Source organism: Sebastes umbrosus, chromosome 11, assembly GCF_015220745.1.
Source record: "Sebastes umbrosus isolate fSebUmb1 chromosome 11, fSebUmb1.pri, whole genome shotgun sequence".
Lineage (NCBI taxonomy): Eukaryota > Metazoa > Chordata > Actinopteri > Perciformes > Sebastidae > Sebastes > Sebastes umbrosus.
The window spans coordinates 23,341,864-23,354,814 of record NC_051279.1 but is presented as its reverse complement, the minus strand read 5'-3'; the positions used below and the strand labels follow the sequence as shown (position 1 = coordinate 23,354,814).

The following is a 12,951-nucleotide window of genomic DNA, read 5'->3' as shown; positions in this document are numbered from 1 at the left end:
GGAAACAGTCTCTCTCTTTTTTCCCTTTCCTTTTTTTTTTTTTTTTCAGGACAGAAATTGCAGAAAATAATTTATTTTTCTACAAAAAGAATATTTTCTCTTTATTATTTTGGTTTCAGCTGTTGGATGGTGGGACATTAATGTGCGCAGTTTATGGGAAATTAAAAAAAACATTTTAAGGGAACTTCCTATCGACCTAAAAATAGGTGAAATTGATAGTGATAGTGATGGTGATTATGGGAAAAAGAGATAATGTCCAGATATAACCACCACATGGTGGCTGTGTTAAGTTCTGTGCTTGAATGATGGACGCTACACTGACATTTCTTGGCCAAGAGGATGAGATTTGCAAAGGTCATTCAAACAAGAACTGACCTCTTGACCCTTGAAAACTGATAAGCAAACAAGTGGCTCTCTAATAAAGTATCACATTTCAACTGTTTGTTTTCACAGAGGTCAACATACTGCGAGGAGAATAGCTTAGCATTAGCTTTAACTGTATAGGCAACAGCAGCTTGGGTAACATGTCACCATACAGAGGGCATCTTTTAAAGCACTTTGATGGTCTTGGATGTGTACAGTCTTATCGCTTGTACTCTGGCTGACCTTTACGCTACGTTCTCAAGGCTCCACTCTATATTTGTCATATCAACAGCAGAGTGATACTCTTTCCATGCTCCTCTCGGATGACTTTGTGGGAAACAAATCTTGGGTCAACACAGGAGTTAAGGTATATTTTGGACACAGAGGCACAGACTGACGCACAGATGGGTGTTTTGCAGAGGGATTCGATTAGACATTACAGACCAGATGGGTAACTTCATATTTTCATTTCTGCTTTTTACTCCATGTGGTAAATGGTGCCAAAAAATTCTTTGTTCTCGTGTTTTTCCCTCCTCATTACTGTACTCCCATTAGGGGAACATTATCACTCTATCATATTTCAAATGTGTAATCACTCCTAAAAACGATACAGTGACCAAATCTAACTGGCGTATTTACACCCTGTCAACAGAGATCTTGTTGGAAGCACTGGGGTCAGCAAACTGCTTAAGCCCCTCAGTCACTGTCTCATACTGACAGACTGATAGATGTACCCAGCTTTGGAACAGGAAGTCATTGCCCCGACTGGTGAAACGGATGGTGCTAAGGGACGTCCGGTGAGTTCAGTGTGGATTCACTCCGACTGGACAGAAGTGGAAAGACTGAATTTTATTACAATTAACAGAGCTATACAGGTGTTTACTGTATGCCATCTGTTGTTTAATTACAATATATGTAAATGCATCATAAACACACAAAAAACACCTATTTTTTTAAAACAATTATTCTCAGAAAAATAACAAATATTACCAAAAAAAAGAAACTACAAAATTAATTTAATGACAAATTGTTGAATATTGGAACCACTTTTTACGAGACACTGATAAAGCAATTCCAATACACTTTCGTTAATGAATTCTCTAATCAAAAGTTTGACTTTTCACCAATTACAGTTCAAAACTTGACTCATCTCGGTGTAAGAACTGCATTGGTTCTTCATTTACCTCCAACAATTCCTTCTCTTGTCATAGCATGTGGCATACCACAAGCTTCACTTCTTGGGCATCTGCTATTATTTTTTTATAAAACCGTATATATATATATATGATCTTCCAAATATCGCTATCAAACTGTCTAAACTTTAATTTACGCATGCAGTCTTCTGTTTGCATAAGGATCTTGTCACGGTTGTAAGGGTAGCTTTATATTTTTGTTCCTATAGGGCAATTTCTTGTATTATCCTAGTTTGTTTAATGACCTTTACAGTGTGTATTGAGATATCATTAATATAATGTAGCTTGTTATGTTATGTGCATGTGAGGTGTATTTATCAGGCTGTTAAACGTTTTCTATAAAGTATTCCTTATTTTTTAATCATCCTATCTATAAGATGTTTGCTCTGGAGAATGCCAGTCGATGGCTTTATGTCTCTCTCATTGTGAATTTATCTCATTGTAAATACATACACTAAATGTTGTTGAATATGTTAATTGAAATGTAGTTATCACTATTTTATCATACAAAAATGAAATATCACGACCATTGGTTTTCAGCACAATGTAGCGAATGAATGCAGCTGCCTTTAAGCTCAACATCCTGGTAGTTTGCATGGACCAGCTGACACTTGTAAATGCCATGTCTCTACAGGAGACTGACATTATTCTAGTTGAAAGCAGCTAAAGCATGCAGCTATCACAGATCAAAGGAAGTGGGGAAATACAAATAACAAAATTAAAGAGAGATATCATATTTGGAATGGAATCTCCTTATTTTGGAAAGGCTCCCAAATGAGTAAATATAGACAAATTCTTGAACGCAAAAGGTCCGAACATGTGTTCACAATCTGTTTCTCAAATATGTGACACCAACCTGTCACACAACTGCTGCCTTCCTCCATGGCCAAATTTGACTTTTTTCATTTTTTACAAAGCAAAGGGCTAACTTTAAATATATCAAAATACTGTTGGGAACAGATCCTTTCATAGCATGCATACCATGAATGTGTTGCCTGTCCCTAAGCAACCTGTGAACACATTCATTTGATCCTAACACAACCAGGATAACATGTCATCATTTTATGCCTTCTGACATTTGGCATTTGCTGATTTATTATTTCCTGGGTCACGCAGTAAGATAAAAGTTTAAAACGAGAGCCCCAGCGCACGTCATTTGCTCTACAGATGTCCAACCAAGTCCGAATATGCAGTTTCATTCGCTGCAGTGAAACTTGAGTGAAACATAAACGTTTTAATGTGTGCACCTAAAAATAATCTGTAGCTCCATCATAACAAGGAAATATGACCCCCGCCCGCCCCCATATTGGATGAACTATGCGATCCGGACACCAAACACAGAACCCTGTTAATACCAATGTACTGTTTCATACGTCAGGAGCTTAAAACCATAACTTGGTTGTGCTTTAGAGAGATTTAGTTAGGCTTTGACAAGAGGGCCTCAAATGCCCTGCTGCTCAGTATTAATCCTAAAAACAGATTTACTACTTGTTAGATATTTGGAAAGTATTCTGGGAAGTGAGAGTGGGAGATGTTAATGGCGAGGGGAAGGGGTGTCACAGAGTCATTCCCAGAGAGCCTGGAGTGAAAGTTCGGTCACAGCGGTGCAGTATATTAACCGAAGAGCCAAGAATGTGTGTGATAAATCTTGCTCAACCCGGTGCTAAGTGTCACATTGTGTTTATGGTGTACAGATTGCATACTGCTTGTTTTCTCCAGGCGTGGGCCAGGGACGGGCTGCTTTGGTTGGCAGACACACTGGCTGACTGAGGCAGACTTGTTGGGTTGACTTTGACTACTACTATGTGGCTATCTAGCTGGCTGAATGGCGACCTGACCGCCTTACAGTCTGATTAGCTGGTGTATTTGGCGGTTGGCTTGCTGCCCCAGTGCCTGGCTGGTTGAGTGATTGGCTGGCTGGCTGGCTGTCTGAGTGAGGCTGTTTGATATATGATGTGGTTCAGCGTGGTTGCGATTAACGGATTGGCAGAACAGTTGCATCCATTAATAACTCCACCCTATAGGGCTGGAGCAGCCCCCAACCGCATGCTGTTCTTCGCACTCACATCACTGTTTTAGGGAAAAATTAATAAAGCTAGTTATACGATTTGTTGGTAGCGATTTTGAAAAGTGTTCACTCTTCCATTTGAGAGTAAATATCAATTTGGAGTACCGTTTGTGGCGAAAAATACATCAGAGGTGTCATCATCACCGCGCCTGACTGTCAAAGAGGAAGAAATGCACCGTTTCCCTGCGCTGCATATAGATCTCCATTGAATCTCACCCACTCATTGCTGCGGGGTTCGCAGAATTTAAGTTAATATACCGGCTCATAAGGCAAGATTAAAGATGCCGTGTAATTTGATTAAGTGAATGGGAACGACAGAGGCCACAGATGGGAAAATAAGCTTTTCCAGGGCCTCATTAAAGTGAACAATCCTGTAAAACCTCCTGGGTGAAATTCTACTGTGAAGAAGCTTTATGAATTAAAAAAAAGAAGAATTTCATGGAGTTTCCGCATGGTGTTGAAAAGTGGCTGCAGAGGAACAGTTTGTAATAATTTACATGCTCAATGAGAAAAAAAATGTTTCCAGTCGCGGCGGCCGCTCTGAAGAGAGACATCCTGTACCTGATCCCACCAGTATTATTTTTGTAACCAAACTGGCTTAGCTTCATTGTTCAAACATGATAAATTTGTTTCCTCATTCTGAGTCTCTCATAAAACAAAACAAATACATAAGTGACAACCTAAAAGTGTGACTAATTCCATCGTAAGCTCCAGCCATATTCTATTTGTGTGTTCAGTCCGTTTTGTTTGAGAGTTTTTCCACATTTTAAACCAAGTCAATGGCATATGTAGTCATAAATATGTTAGGGGTAGAATGGAGCTGTGTAGCGTTGCATTACAGTGTATTTAAAAAGAATATATACATTGAAAATGAAACCACATGGGTGGGAAACCACACACATGTCTTGTTTCTCACCCATACAAGTGGAATACAACGATGCATAGCTGTTTTAAAAATGTAGAAATCCAGACACGGTTTGACCTCTGAAATGCAGATGTAACATGTGTGTATTTAAAACATGCCTAATTCCACATCCTTGTCGACACAGGTAATACATATTTTTCATTAGTTTGGTGGATGTTCATCTGAGAACTTTGTGAAGAAAAAAAAAAAGCCAAGTTCATTCTAATTCTTCCACATTTCCAATGCTGTCTGACTTCACTCTCTCATCCACACATGTGCAGGGAGATCAAGATTAGGTGTCTGCAGAATGAAAACCCAGGAAGCTCACCTGCTCGCCCTTGATATTACGCTGGAAATATAAAATCCATTCCCAGATTTAGACATCTCTCGCCACCAAAAAAAAAAAATTGTTCTATTCTGTCTGGAGCCACGGACCGCCTGTCTGCCGCCATCGTTCCTTTATGGCTCAAACTAGATGTCTTAGTTACTGGGATGAAGAAATCCCTGTCAGTGGACATTCATGGGAGAATCCCCCCCCCCCTCCGCCTTTCCTCACTCTCAGCGAGGTGAGGTTAATTTATATTTCTCAAACCTGTTCCTTTCTCCTTAGAAATGGATTCAGTTGAAGTGTTGGCGCCGCGGATCGTTATCGGCGTGCTATCATTCCGCCGGGACAGCCCAGCCATCATCACAAATGGCCGTTTTTCAGCGGAATAAAACATATGAATTAAACTTCATAAGCTTATCTGGTCTTTGATATGTAGAAAGCCCAAGGTTTATTTCCACATTAATCCCACACCCGTCTATTGCTTTGGCTCTTTGATGCATGAAGGTGGGTTTAGAAACTGGAATCTGCCAGGTATATATAACTGCATGTTTTACCCATCGCTTGAGCTTCGGGCCCTCTTTTCTCTCTCTCTCTCTGTCTCTCTCACTCACACACACACAGGTTTTCCCTAAGAATTTCATTACAAAAGGCAGCCATATGCATTGAAATACTGCCGGCAAGCAGGGGTCATGTAGCTCGATACTGAGTTTCCCTTGCCTTTGTGCAATCTTAATTGTCTGTCATTTCTGTCTGCAGCCCCGTCTGTGCGCGCTCCAAATAAAACCTATGGAAACATGAAAGGTGGAGCACTGCCCTCACTTTCATCAAGGGATCGCTTACCGGGCCTTGCCGTGGCTACCCCGGGCTTGTGTTACGTACCTCATAAAAGTAGCTCTTGTTTCACCGATGCACTGCCCCATCTGGGCGCTGGACTAATCTGTCAAGCCGAGCTCCCAGGCAAATTCTTCTGCAGCGTAATAGACACTGTTACAAACTCCTGCCTGCCTTTTCCTCCTCCTCCTGCTCGTTTTCCCCCCTCATTTTTGCAGAGGGCTCCCCTGATGCCCTCTGATGCTGCTGACAGTCGGAGCTGAGGCTGGATGCCACGGTGAATTTATATCGTGCTACTGCATCTGTCATTGTTTTCACCGAGGTGTTGACCTCCACGCGTCCTCATCAGAATGTTGCCTCAGTTCTGCAACTCCAAGCAAAATAGATACCTACAACTCGGTTGATCGCGAAGGGTATTCGCGCTGCAGAAACCCCTTCCCCGTTTTCGATAGTTGGTGCAAAACTTTGACAGGCAGTCGGAAACCTCGGGGGAATTGGGTCACGGAGGGGTGGGAGAGAGACAGAGGGCTCATGGGAGTTGGGGCTGTGTTTCTATAGCTGGAGTTGTACACCGCCACGACGGCATACATTCAGAAGATGGGAGAGACTCTTTCAAAACTGTAACCTATCTAGTGTCCTTCATACTTCACCCCCTGATATTGTTTTGATCCTCTCATCCTTGATCTCATTGTCATTCCCCACCCTTGTTGCCATTATTCATAAAATCTCTTCTTTGTGGTATGGAAAGCTCTCCATGAAGGACATCATCGCTCGATGAGGAAACACGAGTGCATAGCTCTCAACATTCATTCAATGTATTGATCGCTTACTTGGCACTATAGCAGCTGATATCCCACACAGTAAAGCGTATTCTTCCTTATCCAGCATTGAGGGCATCAAGGCAGATATGTGACTAACAGTGGGACGGAAACAGTGACAGCCTCGCTGTTTATTTTGATGGCTTGTGCCAGTCACTGGGCCTCGAACAGAGGGGAGACAGTCACTTGTATTGAGTTTATTACCCTTAAAGCAGCCGCCAATGATCACACCCTCCATAAGCCACATTCAAGACAGTCATGGTATTTTAAGCAGATTTCCTCTTAAAGGGGGAGGAGAGGCGGATATTTCTCCTTTTAAAGTGGTCTTATCACTCGGGCTGTCGACTCGCTGGAAAGCCTGACAGCTACAGCCCGCTGAGGCAGCGAGTGGCCTCGCTGTGTCTTCTGCTGTTAACGATAGACAGGCGGGACAGCCGTGCTGCTCTGCTATTCTTCTCCTCATAACACAGAGTGGCATGAACCTTTTCGCCTACTTATTTATGGACATAATGCCCTTTTTGTGTGTTAAAGTGAAATTAAATACGTTTTATGAGCATAGTAATGAGGAAAATGTACAACACGCGCAATGTTTTTCAGTATGAATTAGAGAATTTGCCCCTCCACAGCCACTTACATCATGATGAGGAAACTATTCTGCAACATATCATAGTGCAGCGGTGTATTATGTATCTCCATGATTTCTAGAAAATCTGAAATCATGACTCCATGTATAGGTCTTTGCACACCAAGTCCGTTTTCTTCGTATGTATTTTTTAATCTGATAAAAAACGTTACGCACAGAAACCTTGCACACTGAGTCCGATGCTTTATATTACATATTATAAATTATGTGGGTGCGATGGATAGCGCTAATTCCAAACGGGGCTAAGGAATGAACGACATTCACAAGAGGCTATCATTAGCTGCCTAGAGCACAATCACTACAGTCTAATCCTTCGTACGTCCTTTGTTTCACAACCGTCCCCAATTCCAAGACGTTCTGCAATCACCTGCTACAGTCTGTCTTTAAATTCTGCATCTCTGTATTATTTCATTTCTTTATCGTAAAGTGCTTTGTGCCTGGAGACAAAGTGAATGTTTGTCATGCCATATTGGATGATGCACGAACTTGGTGTGCACGGGCCTTAAGTCTTGCGAAGAGTTGGCACCATATTTCTAAATGAAGTGTATATAATTTTTTACACTGTAATTCTCCTTATCTTTACTTATATTTTCTCCTCCTTAACATGACATTTCCCACCACCTTTACTTTGAAAAGTTGCCTGTGAGTCGTCACCTTTATCATCATGCTAATTCAAGTCTGTTATTTATGCACGAGTGAATTCTCTTGTCTCAGCCAGGGGTCAACGTTCAGTTAAAGGCCTCGGCCATGTGTAGTAAAGTAAACCAAGCCTTGGCATTGTATACAGAGGGGCCTGTAATATTCATTATGCTTAACAACACATTGAGCTGAGAGTTAAGCTCTGCTCACATTCCAGGCCAGTTATTAGTCAGCATTATAGTTTATTTGTTCAGAGGTAAGATAAACCAGAATGCTCTCGGCCCCCTGCTCCGGACCTGCAACACTGACTGGTTTGTTTGAACAAAGGGAAGTGCTCTCTCATGACAAATAGTCCAATAACAGAAGATAATGCATACATGGCCTCAAAACCAGATAATGCCACTGTCGAGCTGTGACTGGAAATTATTAGACCTTCACTTGTTTTTTAGGTCCGCTTTGATGTTGTGTTTTTTGGCATCGGTAACAGGGCATTTATCACAGCGCTAACCAAGGACGTACTGTATCAGTGAAACTCGAGATCCCAGCACAGGAGTGAGTTTGTTGTCTGGAAAAAAAATATATATTTGAAAGGTTTGACATTTTGGAAATGAGATAGCACTCAGAAAGTTAAGTGTACTGCTGCAGCTTTCCATTAAACAAGCTGTGCCTTAAAAGTATTCTAATTCATCATGTATACACATCTCCCATCCTTAACTTCATAGATTTAAGTTTGTTGGCAGTGGCCGCGTCTACTGCACACTCTGAACACTGTTTTCGTCTGTATAGAAAACCACATGTTCTAAAACTTGAAGCCACCCATATGCCAACTTTTGGCTTTGGTTGAAATGACAGTTTCTCTGCCACATGAACACACTTAACAGATCAAACCATGCAACCACAGACACATTGGGTACATGCAAACTCGACAAGTTTGATTTAGAAGTGTTAATGCTGTAATATCCTGCCAGTGGTCGTATTTTTCGAGGCGTGCGACCTCATTAGAAATGTTTATCACTACGGGGCTGCATTTCAATTTTGACTTTTGAGTGTGACTGCAATGATAACTCCGTCCGTTCTCTTTTCTACTCATTTGATATGGAAATCAGCCCGCACGAAAAAGGCGTATGAATGCCATGGTAATGCGCAAGGCATTTAGTGCACAATAAGGACATCTTTCTTGCGTTTGGCGAGTCATTTGTACACCATGCAGTCTCTACTGACAACAATGTAAACGCTCCTAAATAATATGCTAGAATCAGAGCCAGTGACGTAGAATAAAAAGCGAGAAAGACTGCTTTTTGGGTGGTGGGATGGCAGGTGGGTGGGTTCAACAAACACACGACTTTTAACCACGAGACTGATGTTTGAGACCATGGATGTATAAAGAGAACTGGATACAGCGTTGGAGGCGGGCTCCCGTTCATTCGAGAATTGCTCAGTGGCGCATGAAGCCAAAATGGCTCGACTGCCGAGTGATAAAGTTCATAGAGCCCATAGAGAAGGCGCAGTAGCATTTCCTTTAACTCCGCCTCCCAGCCCTCGGTCCAGCTTCAGTCTGGATCTCATTCACATGAACGGAGGAAGGAAAATAACTCTTGATTTGGCTATTAATGCATTTTACAACTTTAAAAAGTCTTTTTGGGCCCAATGCCATCATGTGACGGACATGGAAGTTGTAGTACCACCGTTTGGCCACTACGAAAATTTGTTTCAAAGCCTGGCGTTCTTCCTGGGGGCTTGTTTGAGAGCGGTGTTTTGTTTTGTAAGCTAGTGACATTTGTGGCAAGGTTTTTTTAGTGACGTTTGTGACGTGTTTTCCGTACTTATATTACATTGTTTCCGTATGTATTTTACTTAGCTTACATACTTATTTTAAGCCCGACCATGACATTTTTCCGAAACCTAACTAAGTGTTTTTTTTGTGCCTCAACCTAACCGCGGACATTTCCGTTGCTTTGTTGCGTGGCGTACAAATGTCAGGCGAAATGCCTAAAGTGCGTCCTCATTACAAGCGGAATGTTCGTGTAATGTCTTGCTATTCATACGCCTTCCCGCGAGACCTGGTTGATTTGAATAAAAATGCAAATATTTGATAAAGAGTTGGTACACATCTATTGTGGAATTTAACGCAAATTTACTCTGATCAACTTTCATACGAAATCCCAAGATGACTACAGTAAATAAACAAGTTAAAAGTAAGGTGTGACACATGCATACACAAAGCCACATGGTTCGTCAAACAAACCAAACCACCCGTGATTCCACCCTTTTTGCTCTGAGTGTCTAAATGTTTTTAATTAGCTAGAAGTCGTGGTGTTCCCTCTGTGACTGCTTACTGCCTGCCCATCACAGTCACTTCCTGATGTGTCCTGAGGATGAACTTTGAGAAAAAACACAGATTGAAAAAAAAAAAAAAAAATGCATCGTCTTCTTAACCAAAACCAGCCTACATTGCAGGCGGCTTGCGGGCTGCCTGCTGCTGCACAGAACATTCCCATCACAATCATGTTCAATTGTCCCCTAATTGTCCTCCTCTCGCTCCCCAGAAGAAGTTGCTGACATGAGAAATTAGGCAATCAGGATGGCATTAGTGCATGAGCGGAGGACCGGGGCATGGTTATACTATAATGTATAGGCCCCATTGGGGGTGCAAATAAGCAGGAAAATACTCACATCTTCCTTTGAAGTGATGGCTGCTCCCAAATTAAACTCTTAGTCACACTGCTATCATGAGGGTACGGTTGTTAGCAGTGCCCTGCTCTGATCTGAGCACACTTCTGGATCTTATTACAATGTGACTTCTGATTGATGCCCTTTAGGGTGGATCATTGTGAGTAAACAGACATATTCCTGTCCTTTTCAAGAGTGAAATCATGGGTTATTATTCCAGAATTAGTGCAGTTGCAGAACAGATAGGAGCATAATTTGGTCAATATTTAAGAAAAAGAAAAAATACTTTTGTTTTAGAATTTTCTTCTTCTTTTATATTGTTTTATTTTGAAGCTAATTTATATTTTAAAATGTAGGCAGGAGCTAAAATAAATGTCTTGTCCTCTATCAATAAAGCAGTTTGCCGTGTTACTATGTTACATTTAACATTAAGGTAGTATAAATTAACTGTTTTTTATGGGAGTTATTTGTCATTTACTTAGATGTGTACCCTTTGTGACAACAGGAAGAAAGTAGCTAAAACACCACTCATAAGATAGAAGTATGATGCATTTGTGATTATATAACAATTACAAAACCTCTGGGAAAAAAAAAATGTTTTGAGATAATAACATAAGGAAGAAACTATCCAAATAAACTGGGTCAGGTATAGCACCATGTGGCAAAAAAGAGGCGGGGGGAAAAAGGAAAAAAGTTCCCCAAAACCTCCTGGGGGATTCAATGAGATTACCCCCCAAAAAGATTGAATTAGTTTGGCCAACAGAAGGAAGAAATGCTAGAAACTAATGGCAAATAACAAGCTTGTGACAATTCATCAGGCAACTTCACAGAGGGGAGGGCTCCGGTGGAATGCCTGAGACGGGACCTTTCCCCCTGCGCTATGTTATTCTAACAAACAATGTCAATGAGATGGCATCCTACCTCTCACCAATTTGCATGGTTGTCAGAGGAGTGAAAGCCAGTTTAAAGGTACATCCTTTATGTGCCGGAGAAAGGATTAGGGCCAGCCCCACAAAGAGGCTTTGATTTCTTGCAAATATGTATAAGAAGTTTGGCTGAGAAAAGTGAGTTTTCAAAGCTGCAACTTTTCCAAAGCATGAGATTTTTTTTTTCTTCTTTGTGTGTGTGTGAGTGTGTGTTCAAAAAAGAAACTCTGGTGATGAACAAAGTTTGCCCCCCTTGATGAGTGGGTATAAATACAATATTACACAACGTTGATGTGAACTTTAAAATGCAAGAAATTATAAAAATGACTAAATGAAGAAGTATTAAGTTGGACTAGCATGATGTATTAAATCAAAAGTGGACTTTTACCTTTGAGGTACAGCCCAGAAATGATTTTAAAGATGCATTTTATGCCTTTTAAATATGTTTTCTTTTTTGTTTCAGGGTGTCTAACTGAAAGCTCCTCACCACTCAGTTCAATGATCGACATGCTGATCCCACATAAACTCATGAAGTTAGCCTGTGTGTGTGTGCCATATGCACTTAGCGACGAGGTTAGAGTGCAGGCCTCATTAGCATGTATAAACTCCCAGTGTCAAGAGGTCGCCTTTGACCCTAACACACAAAATCTTGCTCAAAACATGGCTGACACAAAGTATGCATCCATGTGGATGAGGCATGTGCACTGCTGGGCTAGTGGTTATAAATACTCAACATTGTAAAAGTAGGTTTAAATCCCTTCATTGCTTTAAACATGATGTTTCATAATATCCAGTAAAGACTGATTATCAATCGGTGTGTTCATTTTTTGCTTCATTTTTTGCTTTGAAATAATAGATAAAAGAAAAATAAATCAATAAATTACTAAACATGTACAAACATTTCTAATGGTGCCATGCAATAAGTAAATTCTCTTTCTTTTCTGTATTTATTTACGTGATTACATCGCTAAATAGATGGAAAATGTGTCGCAGCGAAATGGTTTCCTCTGACCGCTTATGACTCGCTTACAGCAGACTTACAGAAATCCTTCACTGTCCAACAGTTGCTTCACAACTTTAAGTCACTTAATCGATTGATGGCTACATGGCAGCAGTATTTCCAACAACTCCGGTTGACATTATAGGGGCTTACACACAGAAAAAAAAAAAAAAAACACTGCTTCATGCTTAAAAAAGATCACCGGAGAGGCGATGTCCCTTCGGTGGCAGTCCAGCACAATGTGTTCCAGTTCACTTTCATCATGTTGTACCAGCTGAACATGGTGTAGCTTTCAGCCCTTCCCTGTGGGAAACCAGCCTGTCTTTTCTCTCGCTGTGTGTTTGTGTGTGTGTGTGTGTGTGCGTGTGTGTGTGTGAGATGCTGTCGAGCTATGTTGTCCCGAGCTTTCAGCGGCACAAACTCCCTGTCCTAGGGCCTCCAGCGTGGATTGGCCACAGAGACTCTGTGTGGCATGCTCGGATGAATGCTACCCTGATTCTCTACCAGAATGCCACCAATGCAACCCCTAAAGCATGTCTGTTGGACAGCGCTGGGCTGCCAAGAGGGG

At 41.3% G+C, this 12,951-nt stretch overlaps 1 long non-coding RNA gene across 1 annotated transcript; it reads left to right on the top strand.

Moving 5' to 3' along the window:
- The first annotated feature begins 713 nt into the window (after nucleotides 1–713).
- LOC119497336 lies at nucleotides 714–12,704 on the top strand. Its single transcript, XR_005208902.1, has 3 exons — nucleotides 714–814; nucleotides 1,016–1,160; nucleotides 11,847–12,704. It is a non-coding gene; the product is annotated as an uncharacterized LOC119497336 (long non-coding RNA).
- Nucleotides 12,705–12,951: the final 247 nt, after the last annotated feature.